At 38.7% G+C, this 21,678-nt stretch overlaps 1 protein-coding gene and 1 pseudogene across 7 annotated transcripts in view; one reads left to right on the plus strand and one right to left on the minus strand.

Moving 5' to 3' along the window:
- The window catches only part of ST7 (suppression of tumorigenicity 7), a 366,579-nt gene that overhangs the window by 301,143 nt on the left and 43,758 nt on the right, over positions 1-21,678 (minus strand). The window lies entirely within an intron of this gene.
- The window catches only part of LOC119534756, a 58,565-nt pseudogene continuing 43,378 nt past the window's right edge, over positions 6,492-21,678 (plus strand).

Raw genomic sequence — 21,678 nt, forward strand, 5'->3', positions numbered from 1 at the left:
ACCTATTTTTCACCCTCCTTTCTTTTTTCAGTGGAATTATACCAACAGAGGTCATTATAACATTAAAAAAAAAAGGTATTTTCCTTTTTCCTCTTGTATAAACACTTCAAAACAGAACAAAACAAAACTAAGGCCCTCAAAAGAAGGGGATTCTTAGGCATAGACAAAGCTAGTATGCTAAACAAAAGTAAAAGGGAACTTGCCAAGCTAGAGAAAGGAGAAGGCTGAAAGAGAAAATTACTCAGTTTTACTTGTTCATTCACTCTACAAGGAAGTCAAAAGTTAAACAATCACCAGCCTCCCCACCCCTGAACATACACACACACACACACACACACACACACACTCACTCACACACTCTAACATATACAGTTTTCTATCAGTCAACAATCACCAGACCTATGGGGCAAACTTCTAACAAGATGGAGAGTGACAAAGACAACAAACAAAAAACTTTAAAAGAAAGAAAGGAATATGGAAGAAACAGAGATGACAAAAATAAAAAAAGGAATTTAAAAAAAAACAAACAATATTCTCAAAGATATAAGAGAAGTCATTACATCTTTAGACAAGAATATGCTATTTTGGGGGGAAAAAGAGAGAGAGAAAGAGAGAGAAGGTGATGGAATTGCACACTTACAATGGGTGAATTTCGTGATATAAATTATGTCTCACTGGGGCCACTGCCTAAACTCACTGAGGCCATTGCCTAAACTCACTGGGGCCATTGTCTAAACTCCCAGGATGCAGCCTGGTGAGGGTGCTAGGCCCCAGAGCCGTGCTGTCCAAAGGGGCTCTTGCATTCTTGAAATGTGGCCAGTCCAAATTGAGATATGTTATAAGGGTAAACTACACACTGAATTTCAAAGTCACAGTAACAAAAAGATTATAAATATCTCATTAATCATTTTTCATATTAATTACACGTTGACATAACATTTTAGATACACTGGTTATATAAAGTATATTATAAAAATTCATCTCACTTGTTTCTTTTTATTTTTTTTAACACAGCTTCTAGGAAATTTTAAATTTCAAATGTGGCTTATGTGTGGTTTGTTTATTATATTTCTATTAGACAGTATAATACTAGAGTATACATTGCATGAGAACAAGGGTTATATCTAAATTATTTTGTGTTCTCTAGGGAGCTTACAATATAGAAGATCCTCAGCCAGTATTTGCTGAATAAATAAACAATGTATGTTTACATAGCATTAGTCTCCAAGTTTGCATTTTGGAAGTGCATCCTAAGACTAGGTAGATAATCAATTCAAATAACACTGTTGTTTTCTTGTCTTTTTTTGATAATTTACAAGTATTTTTGGTATTCTTTATAGATCACAATTTAGTCCTTGCATACTTGAACAGAATACAACAAGCATTTTAATCACTAGTCTCAACTATTTCAATAGCTACAATCACAGTTTCAAAAATCAAGAAATGAAGAAATCAACTACTTTATCTTTTAAAGACTGCCCTCTAGAGTTCATAATATTATTTGAATATAGTTGGCCACAAAGATCAATTGGTTTTATGATAAAAACTAAACATAAATTCCAATATGAAATCTACACATAACCATATGTTAAAGAACTTAGAAAAACAGTAAAATCTAAATGTTGCACATAGCTAATATACTGGTCTTGAGTGAATCAATTTAATGAAAAGTAAGTTGAAGAGAAAAATACTTTTCAGTGTCAACTGAAAAGTAACAGTAACTATCCATTTCATAAAAGTGGGTAAACCTGCAACCTAATTTGACTTCAATACTACTCCAAATAGGCCCAAATAAACATTCTGACCACCAGATTCATCAAAACTATTAATGAAGTTGAAGATAGACTGATTCAGGAAAATACCTGATTACAAGGCCTGCTACAGAATTATAAAAATGTTTCACGCATTTCGGATTTTTACAAGATAGAACAGGGATTAAATAACCAGTATCCTGTGTCACGGTTCCCTAAAACCACCCCGAGGTTTCAATGATTTGCTAGGAGGACTCCAGGGCTCAGCATAGAACTGTACTCAAGAGTATGATTTATTACAGTGAAAGGATACAAAGAACAATCATCAACAGAGAAAGTCACAAGGGATAATAAAGTCAGGAGGAACCAGGCACTAGCTTTCAAGGGTCCTCTCCCGTTAGAGTCAAACAGGATGCACTTAATTTGAGAAGTGGTAACGTGAAATGTTGCCAACCAGGGAATCTCATTGGAGACTCAGCACCCAGGATTTTTACTGGGGGTTGATCATATAAGCAACCCTCTGTCTGGCATGTACCCAAGTTTCAGATGCCCAGAAGAAAACAGGTATTTAATATAAACCATATTGTTTGCACAGTTTATGCACAGTGAGCCACTCTTCTCAGGTCTGGGAATGGTGGGAACTCACCTGAAATCCAAGTTCTAAAATGCTTAGTCTAGCATCTCATGGGAAATCATTGTGTATAAAGTTCAGGAGTGGCACAGAGCCAAGAACCAAACCCAGGGACAATTTTCAGTGTCAAGAATATGGGGTTAGGCACAGAACATCAAAGGGAGGAACCATTTTCTTGCTGGAGCATTGAGCAGTCAGGCCAGTGATGCCATGATGGCCTGCATAATTTGTATGAGAGGATGTACACTCACAGTGAGCCCTACTCCAGCTGATGGCTCCTATCCTTCAACCACATCCCAGCTTCATGGGAACTCACCCAGACCTGATTAGATGCCTATGAAAAATACCAAGCTTATTTAGATGGCTCTATGTAATACACTACAACTGTTTTGTAGCTTATAGCCCCCTCTTTAGGGTGACTCCAAAGGATAGTGGAGAGATTCTTTCTGTAGGCAAACTTCAAATAATATATCTATTCACTTTGTATGCAAAGAGAGAAGGCCTACAATCAGAATCTATATAAATTCCTGAGCAGTGGCCAATGTCCTGCTGAATAATGAGGGACCTGAAGGAGTAATGTTGAAGGATTGGTGACTAGGAGGATGGAGATTGGGGAATGTGGATGGATGGACTATTTGAAGGGCTCAGAGAATTAGAATACACACATGAATACTCACTAAAAAGTCCTGTTACAGAAAAAGCCCTTAATTATCCTCCTTAGTCTCTTTTGCTGGTTCTACCTCTTCTTCCCAACCTCTCTGGGTTGGAAAGTCTCAGACCTCAATCTAGGGCTTCTTTTCTTCTCTTCTGTAATTATACTCACTCTCTTACTAATCTCATCTAATCCCATGGCTCTAACTACCACCTATAAACTGACTATTCAAAATCTCTCCCTCTCCCTAAATCCAGACTATTAAATCCAACTTCCTCCCTACATATCCATTTGCATGTCTGAATATCACCAACTTAATACATCCAAAACTACTCTTTCCCCCAAACCTGCTCCTCCTTCCCCTCAACTGGGATTAAAAAAAAAAAAAAAAAAACCCTGAAGTAGCTAGAATTCTAGATTCCTGGAGATGCTCTAAATTTTGTCCTTTCTGAAGTCACATTCTTCAACATCTCATTAGATTATGAAAAATTCCACTTTTTCTTATATTAAGCAGAGTCAGTTTCTGTTGCTTACAACCAAAACCCCTTACCCTATACAACCACTAGATCTTGGCTCACCAACTCTGCTTTATCACCACCACTCTCAATTTGCCACCAATCTGTATTTCCCTATCGTTCCTTCCATTTAGAGTTATGATGAAAAAGCAGAGACATCACTTTGAATTATAACAGACCATAATCACACATGTCCAGAGCCATTCTGTATGTTGAGAAATCCTAAGAATTAAAATTATCTTTCACCAAATAGTTTGTTCCCAACCTCATTATGTCCAGCTATTCATAGAAAACACAATGAGTAGGAAAATCACTTACAGGATTCCCCACTGCAGCCCATGTCAAATAGTTACATACTACAAATTTCGATAATCCCTTGTTCTGATCCCTCACAATCTCTACTATTAACAACTATCCTCAGTCAAACACAATTAATTATTCATGACTTTATGAAAAGAAAGGACCAGGTCTTCTCATCTCTATATCCCCAGGTGAAGCAGGCTTCATAAATGTTTGTTGAATTTCATCAGAAAACACAGAAAATGCTTCACATTTAACAATTACTGTAATTCAAATGACATGTACTGTGAGTTGTGTATGGTGTTTATTATCCACTATTAGAATATATAAGTATGAACTATCTGCTTTGCCTTTCTGATCATACTGAAAAATCAAGAAGAAATTATACATGAGCCTACAAAGTGCTTAATCTTGATAGTTCTAACTAATTCATTGAAAATGCCTAGGCCCAATTTTGTGCCCATCTTGAAAATATGAATGCCATATTTACTTACATAATTCCTCCTATCCTCATTCTTGTTTAGCAAATACCTTATGTCTAAACATATGGGTTGAGAATTCAATGGATAAACAAAATGATTTAAAACAACTTCAAAATTCCCATCTAATTTCTGCCCTACCCTCCAGTTTAACCTGTTGGTTAGATATTATTTTTAGCATTGAGTGTGAGTATCAATATCATATATTCAATTCCCAAATGTGAACAAGATATAGTTTTTCCCCCAAATAATATAACTTTAATATGAGAATCAGAAATACATAGGCAAGCACCATCCAGTGGCAAAAAGAATTACTCTGGATAAACATCACTGACAAGAGTTCTAAGTTACTTAGTAAAATCCAAATAACGGGCAGTTCTTGTTTAAGATCCAATTTTGTTAACAAATTTAGTAGCAATATGGCTACTAAATCAAGAATAGTGCCTATTTTAAAGTAAATATTAAGACTAAATGATCACAGGACAGTGCAGGTTCAGCTGTTTTTAACATCCTTAAATGAAGCTCTTACACTTGAAGTGGAGGAAAGAGAACAAGTGTGTGTATCGAGCACCTACTCTGCCCAGAGTATGAGGTACATTTAAATTTGCTGTATCTCACCCAATCCTTCCAAGCATCCAGTAAGGAAGTTACTAAAATCCCCACTGTACAAATGAGGAAACAGACCCTTAGATATTAAATAATTTATTTTTAAGTCATACAAACAGTAAATGATAGAATCACCTCGCCATCCATACCTCACCCATTGCTGGCTCCTTGGAAACAAAGGGAAAAAACAAAGTAATATTCTAGGTGCAGTACATACAAACTCACTGAGCATTTACTTTATGGTACATATGACTGACTCCAACATGGACAAGAGAGATATGCCATTGGATAACAGATAATCCCTCAGACTTTAGGATTAGCCAGACTGCTAGCTAAAAGGGGACAGAGATCATCCTGAGATGGTCCTGAGCATAATGTGTGTAGTAGAAAGATCATGGACTTTGGTGTCAGGCCCAAACACAAGCCAGTGTTAGGAAACTAATATTAACTGAGTGCCTTCTATGTGACAGAGTAGATTACTGGGGCTGGGGACAAAAAGGTGTCCACGGAAGACTCATCTTGCTCTCACACAGTCTACGGTACTGTTCTTGAATAACTTTCAGTCTAGTGGAGAAGCTGACAGATGAGTAGATAGGTCCTTTTGGCATATTGTAAGAGACTAAATAATTCATAATTTAATCTGAGGCAAAAAGGGGTTTCCAAAATATAAAAAATAAAATAACATTTTTGATTGTCCCCTTCACAACAGAGGACTTTATATAATTATCCATTCCAACTTCAAAAATGTCTCCCTTCTCTCCCTTCCCCTCCCTCTCCACACACACACACAAACACACACACACACATACACACACACACGGATGAATATGCACAAACCAACACACATGGATGAATACACACAAACCAGAGCTTTAAAACTGCTGCTTTCCAGCAGGTATGCTCTTTGCAACAAACGTTATTTAAATCCTTACTTCTTCATGGGATTAGAGGAATTCCATTGTAGGAACTGAAGGATATAACAAACAGATGATGGCATAGCTTAATGAAAGAAAACCAGACTTTGGAGCCACAAAGAGACCTACACTGAAACTTCAGTAATTGTATTCTGCAGTATTTGGTAAGAATTACTTGGATTAATAAAAAACAAAAAAAAAGAAAGAAAAGAAAAGAAAACATAAGAAGGAGCACAGAGAGAAAATAAGAATTGTAAAAATGGGTCTGCTTTTCTTCTTTCTCTTCCCCTTCCTCAATACATCAATCCTAAAGCAATCAGATGGGGCCAAAGCAAGGTAGGCATCTATGCTGGAGTGGGGGGGCAAATGGTAGGGGGTGGGGGCACAAAGGCTCAAAACAGGGTGAGGGGCACATCTATGCATGGGAACAGCCCAGCGTGGAGTATCACAGACCAAGCAGAGTAAGGTGGGTCTAAACACAGGTGATAGCCCAGCATGTGGTGTCAGAACTGAGTGGTACAAGAAAGGTTTCCACTAGAGAAGGAAGGAGGAGTGGAGGGGGTATTGGGTGTTGCAGCCCAAATAGGATGAGTAGGACCTCTGAGGAGCCAGAGTGAGTTGAGGGAGAATCCAACACACAGAGATGTTAAGAGATATTGGAGAGAGGGAGCCTCCTCCACTGGGGGATGGGAAGCCGACCGACTCTGAGGAGTTGGAGGACAGAGAGTACCTGTTCACTAGCACTGTCTCTACCCCTGAATAAAGTCCATCATCTCCAGAACCAGCTAGTCTTCCTGCAGAAGATGTTAGTACAAACTCCAAATGGTTCAAAACCCACAGAAGTCTATTCTAGATGATGACAGAGAAGATGTTTTTGCAGAAGCCACAAAAGTTTCTTTGGACAGTCCAGAAAGGGAACCTAAACTATCTTTGGACCCTTCTCCTGCAGCTACTGTCACCACTACTACTCTCATTGCTCTCAGAACTGAATCAAAGAGTATATCTGCTCCTGTGATATTTGACAGATACAGGGAAGAGACTGAAGAAGCAGCAGAGAGAGATATTTTTGATAGAGAAATTGGTGTATCAGATGCAGAGAAAGTTGGTGATAGCATGAATGTTTACATGGCTTATAGGGTAAAAACAAAGACTTCCCTTTCCATGTTTAAGAAGAGTGAATTTTCTGTTAAAAGAACATTCAGTGACTTTCTTGGCTTGCACAGCAAATTAGCAAGCAATTATTTACATGTTGGTAATATTGTGCCACTGGCTAAAGGAAAAAAGCATAGTAGGCATGACCAAGGTCAACGTGGGTAAAGAAGATTCATCATGCACTAATTTTGTAAAAAACAAACAAAAAAAACAAAAACAAAACACAGAAAACAGCTCTTGAAAGCTATCCTAAATGAACTATAAAACATCCAACTTTATCACAGGATCCTGATTTAAGGCAATTCTCGGAAAGTTCTGAGCTGCCTAGAGCAGTTAATACACAGGCTCTGAGTGGAGCAGGAATACTGAGGATCATGAACAAGGCTGCCGACACCGTCAACAAAATGACAGTTGAGATGAATGAATCAGATGCATGGTGAAGAAAAGCAGCAATTTGAGAATCTGGATCAGCAATTTAGGAAACTTCATGCCAGTGCTGAAACCCTGCTCTGTCATAGAAAAGAACTTTCGGCCAACACAGCTGGCCTTTGCTAAAAGTGTCGCCATGTTAGGTAATTCTGAGGATCACATTGCTTTATCTAGAGCTTTGTCTCAACATGTTGAAGTTGAGGAGAAGACAGACAAGTTACATAAAGAACAAGCTTTTGTTGACTTTCATATGTTTTCAAAACTACTTAGTGACTACATTCGTCTTATTGCTGCAGTGAAAGGTGTGTCTGATTATCAAATGAAGTGCTGACAGAAATAGGAAGATGCTCAAATTACTTTGCTCAAAAATCATGAAACGGAGGCAAAAATGATGGTTGCTAACAAACCACACAAAAAAGAGCAAGATAAAAATGAAATAAAAGAGTTGGAGGCCAAAGTGCAACAAGGAGAAAGAGATTTTGAACAATCTCTAGAACAATTCAAAAAGAAGTGGGAAGATTTGAGAAAGAATGAGTGAAAGATTTTAAAACTGCTATTATCAAGTACTTAGAATCATTAGTGCAAATACAACAACAGCTGATAAAATACTGGGAAGCATTTCTACAGAAGCAAAAGCCACAGCCTAGCAAGATTATTACTGTTAGGAAGATCTTGGACAATTGTCCCAGTTATGCTGAATTTCACAATGAAATCATTTAAAACCATCTAAATAAACCACTATATATTTTATTAATTACATGTGTTTTTTTAAATCTATATTGTCTAACATTTTATTATAAGCTGCATGTCCTGACCCTCTTTGAATTAAGTAGACTGTGGCATGACATTCTTAGTACTTTGCTGAATTTAACACTAGTATGTCTTAAATACTTGCACCAAAAAGTGCATAGAAAGGCCAGAAAATTTTACAATATTTTTTCTTTACAATATGTTCTATAGTATGTTTACCTGATCTTTATGAAGTGAATTATCAATGCATTGATTAATGTTCACTTATACATTACTGTACAGAAATTAAGATTTTGTGATTTCAGTAATAAAATTATATTCCTTGTGAAAAAAAAGATATTAGCTATATACAGATGAATTGAGCAAATAAGTTAACATTAGGATAATGAAAGCCAGAAAACCAGAATAAATCCTGGTGGAATTAGGCTGGAATTTGAGGTATCAATGTGGATTCATGGTTTCAAGTAAATAGATAGATAAATAGAAATATAAAAACAAATATAGATAGAAGTATACATAGATGTATACAAATATAAATACATGTATAATGAGCATATATACATGTCCACCGAGAGGACTGGAACCAGTGACACTCTAATAGCAATAAGCATATCTCATGCCCTGATATCGGCTTCCAAATGTTTCTCCACTAAAAGGAAAACAAGGATCCCTAGAGAAATAGCTGATTTCAAGGCTGGGGCAGGGAAAATACAAGATTATACTAGACCATCCAGAAAGTAATAAAGTCCTCAAAGAATGACAGGAACATATTATAAGGATACAGAGGCCTCCTTGAAGGGGCCCCCACAAGCCACATCTGGACAATGTATGTATCAAAATAATAATGACAGTAACAAATTATGACCTATTGAATAAAACAGGAAACCAAGAGTCTACACTTATATAAATAAATGAACAAATTAAAAGTTTGATTAGGAATTTATACAGTTTCAAAGTGTCTCCCCGTAAAATACTAATTGCAGAAAGAATAACTACAGAATCCTTGGAGACACCAACTTAAGTAGATGATCAAAATGAGCATCATCATTAATGGGACAAATGAAAATCATATGTCACCTGCCAAGGGTAAATATAACCTGAACTTACATGAGGAACAATCAGACAAACCCAAAATGAAGGACATTCTGAAAAGAAAAGCAAAAATCTGGCATGTATCAAAGTCATGAAAGTCAAGGAAAGACTGAGGAACTATACCAGACTGCAGGAGACTAGAGAGACAAGGCAACTAAATGCAATGCATGATTGTGAATTGGATCCTTTTGCACATTGTTGGAACCACTAGTGAAACTTGAATGGGGTCTAAGTATTAGATGGTGGTACTGTACCAATTTCTGATTAATTAATATAGTTAATTTCTGATTTTGATGGTTGTACTGTGGTTACAGGAGAATGTCATTGTTTGTAGGAAATACACACTAAAGTATTTTAGAGTAACAAGGTATCATGTCAGCAATGGTTTGGGGGGAAAAAAAACCCTTTTCTGAAAGACTGAGGTTTTTTTAAAATAAAAATTTTTAAAGTGAATCAGGACCACTAGAGGGGCCTCCATATAGACTATCAGTGGTTCTTTGTCATCAAAACCAAATAGTAGGACTTGACTTCTAGAGGAACTATGCACTGAGGGGAAGAAGGCCTAGGGCTCCTCACAGCTCAGGCGCAGAAATGCCTAGATGGCCCATGATGTAGGAAGAAAACTCTGGAGGGAGGGATAAAGGTCCTTAGGACAAGGAGATTAAGGAGCCAATGGGATATAGGTTATGTGGGTAATTTTGAAATGGAGGTATTTGCTATTTGGACTCAGGTAAAGTAGAGGTAACCAGCTTGCAGATCAATCATCTGGTTCTGGTTTCCATGATAAGAAAAGTGTGGAATTTTTAAGATGATTAAGAATATGAGCATAACGGAAAGATGATGTTTCAATGCAGTAAAGTACACTTTGAGTAGGGTATGGAATGTGAAGGAAAGTATTGAGTATCAAACCAAAAAGATTCACTGGAGCCAATGGTAGAAGGCCTAGAATATTAGGTTTAGATGTCTCTATTTTATTTGCTAGGCAACAGAAAAACACTAAGGAATTTGAAAGCCATATCCTAGTATGTAGACTAGATTAGGAGAGATTAGAACAGGAAGATGAGTTGGGAGATTATTGTAATAAGATTATAACGGTTGAAATAAAGGCAGAGGTAGGAATTAAACGCAGATTCAGGAGGCACTACAAATTTGACGGGATTTACCAACTAAACATATGTGAAAGAAAGAGAAGACATAAATTATGATGAGCCCTGAAAGATGTGGGATCCTTAAGAGAAATTGAGTTCTGTTAAGAGGAAGTAAAGAAATGTAGTTAGTGATCCAGATCTCAAAGAAAATAGACAACAGACAATTGAAAATGCAAACCTGGAAGTCAAGAGAGGGTCAGAAAAAAACTATAGATCTGAATTTCATCTACATGAGTTTACTGAAGGGTACAGCATAAGAAAATAAGACAGTTAAAAACAGAATTTTGAGAAACACCTCTTGTTAGGAAAAAGAGACAGTTAAAGGAGAGGGGGGTGCTTGAGGAGATGAAGAAAATTGCCTAGGCTAGATATATTTCCTCCACATCTACTTCTCACCTTCTCCATCCTACTCTGTGCCCTAGGTCGCTGACCTTTGTGGACCACATCAACAGGCTCCCTTGCCTTCTGTCTTCTACTTGGTTCCATTAATGGGAGACACCAATAAGGGAACCTTCAAGATGCAGGAGGAGAATAAGGGTAGGGTATTTTCCCCTTGTTCCCAATGTACAGAGTCATCACAGATTGGCTGTGTCTAACTACTGAAGGCCACAGGTCCTCCATACAGCTACCTCTCCAGGTTCCCATAACTGCTGCCCCCCCCTTAACCTTTCAGACTTAAGGGTGGTAATGGCTCCCTGTTGCTCCTAGCCTCAGGGTACTGCACTATGTTTTCTTATTAATAATATACCCTTTTTTACTATCCTGCCCACACCTTTGCAAATAGTCCATTTATTACATGTTTTTAATTACCAATTTGAGTTATGATCGGTTTCCTACTAGGACCTTCATTAATATAGTATCCTATCTTTACCAGCCATAATTAACTTCATAATATATATCAAAGCATTTAATTTTTTCCCTCAAAAATCCTTACACAAAGTTCTATTCCACAGACTTTTCTAGGATAAAATTGATCCATTCTATTTTGGTCTCCTCTACTCCTTTTCAAGATGCTGGATTTTAAGACATAGGGTGGGATACATCCTCACTAAGCCTCTGGAAGCTGTCTCCAGGAGAAAGGAGATCTGGGGAAAAGCTGACACCCATAGATTAGGAAGCAGCCTCTCCCACATGTTCCACATGGCCCTGCCTTCCTGACCTATGATTCCCTTCTTTGAAGGTTTCTGACAACGGCTCAAATATGTATTAAGCCTACCTGTCTTACCAAAGGATGTGAAGCTGGCCAGAAAAGGCCAAGAAATGACTCACCTAAGCTCTTGGAAACAAAGAACCAACCTTCCCCTGCTAATTTGACAGGATACAATTTATTGATGTTGAAGAATGCAACAAGTTGCCAACCATTAGCCTGTCAAAGAGAAATCTGGAATTGCCAACTCCATCTACTGGAACCAGGCCTCAAGATACAAACCCCATTACCATTCAGAGTGTGAAGCTAAGGTGCCCTAGTCAGAGGCCGTCCAAATTTAGATCACCTCTTTAGGACCAAGCCAAGCAGGCATTTTTGCCCTGACTTGGCAATAGCAAGGACAATGGTACAAAGGAGTTGGAAGGGTGGGTGTAGGGACTCACGAAAACTAAGCTGTGAGAGTTCTAGGAATCATACTGAGAAGTCAAAAAAGCACACAGAAAAGACCCTAAAGTTAGAGTATCAAGTTACATGAGAATGCACTGTTCCAGTCGGATGGATGTACCAATGCCTGATTAGGAGGTGGCCGTTCTCCTACCTGTGACAGAAATATATACCACATACTCCAGTGGAACAGACTTGCCCTGACAATATCAAACCCTGCCAGTCCTACAGAAACCAGCAGCACCTCAGTGGTTGTCTCTTTGAAGTTCCTGTCTCCTATCCATACTTGTCTTTCTGAAGAATGCTCCTGACCAGGAGCTGCTGGTTCCGTGAGCCCCTAGAACCAAAACCAGTCTTTCCTTCGTTGCACCAGCACAAAAGATGTTAATAATGGCATGTGTGTAGGCATCATTACCCAGCCCACAGCCAAAGAGAATCCAACCCAAAACAACATTCAATTTTATTCCACCACCACTACCCCCACCCCACCAATCCAGGAGATAAAACTCCTAGTCCACAGTTCCTAGGTTTTTTTGTGCTACAGAATTAAAAATGGGCAGAGAAGGATGAGACCTGAGAGGCAAAAGGGGATCTGAGGGGTAGAAGGAGGGAAAAGAATTAATGGAAAGAGGCGGAGTCAATCTACACAATAAAGCACTGAGGCATATGGGAGTGAGAAGGGTAAAAGCCCAGCTGACTGGAAATAGCAGAGAGAACTGAGGAGGATAGAGAGATATGAGAAGCAAAAGAGAAAGGGGAAGACTAGCAATGTTGCTGGAAATTATGAATTATATCTCCTATGATGTTCTTTAAGATACAACAGTATAGCATGTAAGTCCTTTTCAGCCTTTTCATTGTTTACATGGACTGTACTTCTTTAAAAATACCACCTATCAGGAGAACCTAAGATGGTGGCTAGGTGAGACAGGGCAAAAAAACACCTCCATGAAAAATACTAGATAAAAACCAGAAAGTGACCCAGAACACCAGTTCCAGTGATGCACCAGCCAGACAAGGTCTGCTAAATCCACAGGGACCATGCATTTGGTGAAACCGGGAGTCTGCATTCTGAAATGAGTGAGTGAGCCGGCTGAAAGTCCGGTGGCCATGCTGCGGTGTGGGGAAACGGTGGGTTGGCATTTGGAGATGGACCGGTTCTTTTAAAAAAAAAAAAAACCGGGAGCGGCTGCGGATACAACCGGCAGAACCGCGCAGTGAAGCATGGCAGGAGCAGGCTGGGCCAACGCCTCGGTGCCTGGTGTGGAGGATACCCCTTCCCACATCTGCTGCTGATTGTCTTGGGGCCAGGGGAGCAGACGGGAGCCAAAAGGAGAAAAAACCACATGACTTGCAGTCATCTCCCCGGTCTTCCCAGGTCACCGGGACACACATTCTTCTATAGTGATCACAGATCTTTCTCCAGAATGGACCGTATGCTGGGACATAAAACAAGCCTCAATAAATTGAAAAAAGAAAAAAAATTTGAATTTGTTCAAAGCACATTCTCTGACCACAATGGAATACAAAGAGAAGTCAATAACCATCAGAGACTTGGAGAATTCACAACACCTGGAGGGTAAAAATGAGGGGGAGATGAAAACATTCCCTGATAATCAAAAGCTGAGAGACTTCATCATCAGTAGAGCAGTCCTATAAGAAATGCTAAAGGGAGTTGAGCAGGCTGAAAGGAAGGGACACTAAACAATTGACTGAAACTTCATGAAGAAATAAAGACTTCCAGTAAAGATCACATGGTAAATATAAATACCAATACTACTGTATGTTTGATTTGTAACTCCACTATTTACTTCCTACAGGATCTAAAATACATAAACTGTAATGATAAATCAGTGGTTTTGGACTCAATGTAAAATATGTAATTTTTGACAAGAACTACATAAAGGGGGGGGGATGATGAAGTATAGGAACACAGTTTATGTGTCCTATTGAAGTTAAGTTGGTATCAAAGAAAAACAAGATTGTTATAGATCTAAGAGGTTAAATTTAAGCCCCACGGTAAACACAAAGAAAGTATCAGAGAATATGACCATAGAGATGAAAAGTAGAGCAGGGGTTACGAGAAGTGGGGGAAGGGGCAATGGGGAGTTAAGAAATGAGTGTAGGGTTTCCGTTTGGGGTAAATTTCTAGTAATGGATGATGGGAAGGTGACAGCATTGCAACATTCTAAATGTGATTAATCCCACTAACGGAATGCTAGGGAGGGGTTGGAATGGGAAGATTTAGACTGTATATATGTTTCCACAATTGAAAAAAAAGACAGTCTAAATAGATGACAATTAAATGCCAAGGATGATCCTGGTTGGGATCTGAGGATGGAGGAGAGGAGGATCAAAGGGACACAGATGGGACATAAGAAAAAAAAAGGAAATATAGAATGTAAGCTTTGAATCAATGTTGAATTTCTTGAACTTCTTAGCTGCACTTAATGGGATTGCATAAAAGAATGTTCTTGTTCCTGGGAAATGTATATGTGAATTATATTGTTTGTTCAAAGAAGTGTGCAGCTTGCTCTCATATGTTCAGAGGACAGAGCAATAGATGATGGATGATAGGGAGGGAGGGAGGGAAGGAGGGAGAGAGGGAAGGAAAGAAAGAAATGGTGGTGTGACAGGGATGTTAAAGTTGGTGGATCGGGGTATCGGGGAAGGGGGGTCGGGGTATGCTGGAGTTCTGTGTATGGGGTTTGTATTGTTTTTGCAACTGTTCCTGTAAGATTGAATTTATTTCAAAATAAATCTTAAAAAAAAAAAAAAAACACCTATCTGAAACTAAACCTGCCTGATCCCTGCATAAATGAGATTATATTTACAAGGCAGGAGCTCTGTGGGTGCCTTACTTCCTTCCCACCCTTCTCTCATCTGGATGGAGTTCTCCTGCAGGAACTGCCTCCACATCAGAGGAGTGCCAATAAACAGGAAGCACTATTCCCAGAGAAACACACCAGAAATCCATTTATTAAAACAACACCTGCATATTTTAGAATCATCACATTTTGGAAAGAGTAGTTTAGAATACAGTGCCTATTCCTTACTAAATGGGTTCAACAGAACTAATAGACTATGAAGTAGAAAGAAAATTGTAAACATATAAAATGTTAGAACTAAAAGGGCCCTTCGTGATTAGAGCCTAGACATTTTACATGCTCTTCAGAACATCTGATATCTTATAAGTAAAACAAAAACAGAAAGTAGTTGGTAAAGCTTGCAACTAACTATAAATGTCATAATCTTCGATTTCAAATTTTTGTTTTCATCCCCCAAAGCCTCATTATTCTCCCTAGCTTTATCGTGGGGTAAAAAAACCTAATCTTTTAAAATAAATTAATAGAAAGTATTATGAATAGTCCTATACAGTTGGAAATGCAAATTTAAATAACAATGTATCATATAACATCCATTAAATGAACAAAAATTTTGGAAGTATGGTAACTTCAAGATCTGATGAAGATGTTGAGAACAATGACTTTGTATATATTACTAGCAGAGTATATAATGATACAACCATCATGACACCCTCCTTGTATTAGAATTTTAATCCACATCTATGTCATATGACTTTGCAGGACCACCCAACAGAAAGGCAGAGTACATTTCCCTGCACCAAAGATGATGCACGTGGCCATTTGCAGAAATGACACTAAACCAGTTCTTGGCAAAGAGATAGGAGGTTTTACATATTTCCACTTGCCTTCTTTAGCTCCCGCCATTTCTCATGAGAAGAACGTGTCCTTGATAGCTTTTTGTCCAAGAGACTGAAAGATATAGAGTAGACCTGAACCCAACCTGCAGCCTGCAGGTTGGAGCCCAGAGTCTGGAGCCTGGAATCCAGACTAGCTCAGGTGATTTGCAACCAACTCAAACAGATCCACAGGAGAAATAAATACTTATTGTTCTGAGCCATTGAGTTTTGAAGTTTTGGGGTACTTTTACTTAGCATTATTGCAGCAATCACCGAATGATACAACTCTTCAGTATAGCAATCTGACATTACCCAATAACGTTGAAGATACTCACAGGACCCCAAAACTCACGCTTCCAAGTATATGTTCTAGAGCAATAGTTCTCAACTCTATTAGATCTAAGACCTACTTTTTATAACAAAGAATTTATATCATGCTCTTTTGATCCTGTAACAAACTTAATATATATACTCACACATGCAATCTTTTTTAAAAAGTCAACAAATGTCCTAACTATAATATAAAAGAAAAACAAACAAAACATAATTTATAATCAGAGTCAGGACTAGGATGAGGCAAGCAAGGCAACTAAGGTGCAAAGCATAAGCAGGCAACAATCTCAAAAATGACATATGTTCTGGTTTGCTAATGCTGCCATTATGCAAAATACCAGAAATGGATTGGCTTTTATAAAGGGGATTTATTAGGTTACAAATTTACAGTTCCAAGGCCATAAAAGTGTCCAAACTAAGGCATCAAGAAGATACCTTCATTGAAGAAAGGTCAGCGGCATTTGGAACACCTCTGTCAGCTGCAAAGGCATATGGCTAGTGTCTGCTGATCCTTTGCTCCCAGGTTGCATTTCAAAATGGCTTTCTCCAAAATGTCTTTGGGTATCTGTCTCTCTTAGCTTCTCTCAGCTCTTTGCTTGGTTCTCCTGGGGCATTTCTCTCTAAGCATCTGGGAGTCCTCTATGAGCTTCCCTGAGGCAAATTCCAGGCTTCATCTCACAGCTTAGCATCTCCAAACGTTTTTCTATCTGCATCTCCAAGTGTCTCCAAGTGTCTCTGTTGGCTCTGGATTACAAATCTTAGCTTCTCTCCAAAATGTCTCTCTCAGCTTCTCTAAGCTCCTTGTTTCTGTGAGCTCTCTTAAAGTACTCCAGTGAACTAATCAAGACCCACCTGGAATGGGTGGGGTCACATCTCAATGGAGATAATTTAATCAGAGGTCTCACCCACAGTTGGGTGAGTCACATTTCCACGGAAACACTCATCAAAAGGTTCCACCCAAAAAGTATGGGTAAAAAAATCATGGCTCTTCTGGGGTCCATAGCAGTTTCAAACCAGCACATCATTGATACAGTCGACCAAGATGGTGGTGTAGTATGCTACAGAGTACCATTCCCCCATGGAGTAATTGAATAACTAGCAAAAAGTGGAAGAGATACCCTCTACAAAATTCCAGAAAACAATTAAAGTGTTACAATAACTGAAGTAGCGTCATATCAAGAAAATGCAGCCTTGAAAATGGTGGAAGACATGGCACCATACTAATTCCTCCTTCCCACCCCTCCCCAATGTAGTGTGGAGCCAGCCTCTGCTCCCATTGTGGGGCCCTGGCCCTATTTCTAAAGGAGCAGAGTGAGCCCCATGAGCATACTGGGGTGTCTGTACCAATCTAAGTGGCAGCCTAAAAGACTGACACAGGAAATTCATCTCTGGCTTGCCGTAGAGGAAGAAGCAACATGGTGACAGTCAAAGTAGAATAAGAAACAATTAACTCAAACCGGCGTGGGGGAGGGGTGTTTATTTCATGGGGAACAGAGATAACATTTGGAATCCTGTAAATGGCGGAATTCCTAAGATCACAAGTGAGCAGGATAAGACCAGGACAAGACACAGGCTCAGAAAAGACATACTGGAAAAGATCACTTTTACCTCAGCTGAACTTCTTGATAGGAAGTCTACACTCTGAACGAGGACACCAGACAATGCAGAGCCAATTTGAAAAGACCATGAAAGATGTATTTTGCATTGGTTTGTTTGTTGTTGTTAGATCCTGGCACTCAAGGAAATCTGTCATAACACTAACTAGACACAAGCTTAAGTAACAGCTCAGGGACTAAATCCCAGAGTTAAGCCCTTAAAATACCACAATGTACAGTGTACAACAAGATTAAAAGACCAACAAACAGGAAATGATGGTCCATCAAAGGAACAAGATAAAATCTAGAAACCATCAATGAAGAAGACAACACTTTGGAAATACTGGACCAATACTTTCTAAAAGATGATCTTCAATATGCTCAAGGAGATAAGAGAAAGAATTAAAGAATAACAGGAAATGATGAAAGAACAATATGAGAATCTCAAAAAAGAAATTTTCTAAAAGAGCCAAACAGAAATACTGGTGTTAAAGACCAAAATAATAAAAATGGAAAGTTCCCTACCGAATTTCAACAGTAGACTGGAGCTGGCAGAAAAAAGAATCAGTGACCCTGAAGATAAGACAACTGAAAAGATTCAGGCTGAGGAATAGAGAGAATAAAAGAATTTTTAAAAGGGAACAGAGGCTGAGAAACATATGGGACACCATCAAGCATACCAATACACATATTTTGGGAGTCCCAGGAGAAAAAAGAGAAAGGGGCAGAAGAAATATTCAAAGAAATAATGGCAAACACTTCCCAAATTTAACAAAAAACATACATACACATATTCAAGAGGCTAAATGAACCCCAAACAGGATAAACTCAAAGGGAACCTAGCCCAAGTACATAGTCATCAACTGTCAGACGCCAAGAATAAGGAAAGTGTTCTGAAAGCTGCAAGAGAAAAGAAAGGGAGTCCCAATAAGATCATGTGCCATATGCTCATCAAAAACCACCCAGGCAAGAAGGCAGTGGAACAAAATATTTAAAGGCTGAAAGAAAACAAATGCCAAACAAGAAATTTTATATCTGGTGGGAATGTCTTTCAAAAATGAGGAAAAGATTAAGACATCTCCAGATAAACAAAAGCTGAGGGAATTCATCCCCACTACACTTGCAAGACAAGCAATGCCAAAGGGAGTCCATCAGATGGAAAGGTATGGGCATTAGACAGTGAATGAAGCAGGATAAAGAAATAAAGACCTCCAAATAAGGTAATCATATGGGCGATTATAAATGTCAGTACTACTGTATTGTATTTTTTGGTATGTAACTCCACTTTTACTTCTTAAGGTGCTAAAATGCAAACGCACAGGAAGTTATGATAAATATATGGTTCTGAATGTACGATATATACAGAAATACTTTTTAACAATTACAACAAAAAGGTGAAAGGATGAAGGGATATAGGAATAGTGTATGTATACGCTACTGAAGTTAAATTGGTATCAACAAATATGGTATTTATAGGCTTAGAATGTTAAATTTAAGCCTCATGGTAACAACAAAGAAAATATCTGAAAAATATATAGAGAAGGAAATGAGAAGGGACTCAAAATGCTACACTAAAAAAATCAAATAAATATGAAAGTAGGCATTAATGGAAGAACTGAGGGACAAAAAAAGGTATAAGACTTACAAAGACCAAATAGGAAATTGGCAGAAGAAAATCTTGCACTACCCCTTATCATTATAAATATAAATGGATTAAGCTCCACAGTCCAAAGGCAGAGACTGGCAGAGGCATGTTCCAACTATATGACACTCAAAGACATAAGTAGGGTGAAAATGAAAGAATGAAAAAATAGGCCACACAAACAATAAACAAAAGAGCGCTAGGATCACTATACTAATATCAGGTAAAATAGACCTCAAGTCAAAAAATGTTATAAGGGACAAAGGTCACGATATAATGATAAAGGAGTTAATTCAAGAAGACATAATAATTATAAATATATATCCACCTACTAGCAGAGCCTCAAAATATAATATACATTGTTACCGTGAGGGCATTTTGTAGATTTAAATCATCTGTAAGTTGACTGCATCTATTGCATCTACAATCAACTGAGATTTCTTCAGTAATGAGATGAATGATCCATATCAACTGAAGACTTTAAAAGGAGAAGTCATGATTTCAGGGGTCAAAAGAGAGAATTTTCATGTATATTCAGCCAGCCATCTTCTCTTTGGGAATTCATCAAAACCTTCATCAGCATTCCCAGCTTGCAGCCTGCCCTCCAGCATTTAGACTCGTACATCTCCACAATTGCATGAGACAATTTTAAAAATCTCAAAATATTTGCAGATATCTCCTGTCGGTTCTGTTTCCCCAGAGAACCCTGACTAATACAGATGTAAAGGACTCTTACACAGAAAACTAAAAAACATTGCCAAAAGAAATTTTAAAAGACCTAGCCCAAAGATCCAGAACCAGGGACAACCAGGCACCTAGTGCAGCAGGCACTGCAACAGCGCCCAGACTTACTAACTGAGGAATGTGAGTTTGAGCACAAGGCCTTTCCACTGTTATTTCTCCCAGTCTGCCCTGCCATTTCCCCAATTATAACCTTATGATAAACAGGGAAATACATAGCGAATTTAATTAAAGCCTACAAATGAAACTAACAATACTTTAAATTAATATTCTGTCCCTAAGTAGAGTATCTCACAAGAACACACAGAAATTTAAGCTGAGATAAAGCAGTAGTGAATGAGGCTGCAGGGAAGGAACCTGGAGCTCCAGAGACACTGGGACTCCACTACTGGAAGCGTAGAGCAAACACCCTCCCTGCCCACAGTGGGGGGGGTGGGGGGGTGGGAGTGGCCATTAGTTAAAAAGCTTAGCAGTAAAGCAGTGGCAGTGGGTGGGAGCAACCAGCAACTTCAGCCCCTTCCAAGAGCAACTTTAAAACTCGCACCGGTGTCTTCGTGGCACCTGGGCAGTCCCATGCACTGTGTGTATCCGGAACCAGGAGGGCAGCAACCTTTCAAGAGGGGCCAAAGGAAACCCAGGACCACAGTTTGAGGCTGTGAGCGGCAGAGAGAATGCACCTCCAGGGCCAGGGTGAGTTTGTTCTGCTGAGACAACAGGAACACCTGGGAGATTGGATTATTAAAGCTGCACTCCCTCCCTAACCGTTCAGACACACGCCCCACATTCAGGGCGGCAGCACCAACTACACAGGCAAACTTGGTGCACCAGTTGGACCCCCACAAGACTCAGACCCCCACTCACCACAAAGACAAAATTGGTGAGAACTGACTTGAGGGGAATAGGTGGCTCATGGATGCTACCTGATGGTTAGTTAGAGAAAGTGCATACCACCAAGCCGTAGATCTGACAAATTAGAGATCAGTGCTTGATTAAGCCTACATCTCCGAAAAGAACCCTATCAAGTTAAGCAAATGCCAAGAGGCCAAAAACAACAGAAAATTTTAAAGCATACGAAAAAGACAGATGATATGGAGAACCCAAACCCAAGCACCCAAATCAGAAGATCAAAGGAGACACCGTACTTGAAGCAATTAATCAAAGAACTAAAGACAAACAACAAGAGCATGGCACAGAATATAAAGGTCATAAAGAAGACCCTAGAGGAGCATAAAGAAGAAATTGCAAGAGTAAATAAAAAAATAGACAATCTTATGGAAATAAAAGAAACTTTCAACCAAATTAAAAAGATTCTGGATACTCAAAGTACAAGACTAGAGGAAGCTGAACAGCGAATAAGTGACCTCGAGGACGACAGAACGGAAAATGAAAGAACAAAAGAAAGAATGGGGAAAAAATCAAAATGGACCTCAGGGATATGATAGATAAAATATAAGACTCATTGGTGCTCCAGAAGGGAAAAAGAAGGGTAAAGGTCTAGAAAGAGTATTCAAAGAAATTGTTGGGGAAAATTTCCCAAACCTTCTAAACAACATCAATACACAAATCATAAATGCACAGTGAACTCCAAATAGAATAAATCCAAATAAACCCACTCCAAGACATATTCTGATCAGACTGTCAAATACTGAAGAGAAGG

This window comes from Choloepus didactylus, chromosome 5, assembly GCF_015220235.1.
Source record: "Choloepus didactylus isolate mChoDid1 chromosome 5, mChoDid1.pri, whole genome shotgun sequence".
NCBI classification, from domain to species: Eukaryota; Metazoa; Chordata; class Mammalia; order Pilosa; family Megalonychidae; genus Choloepus; species Choloepus didactylus.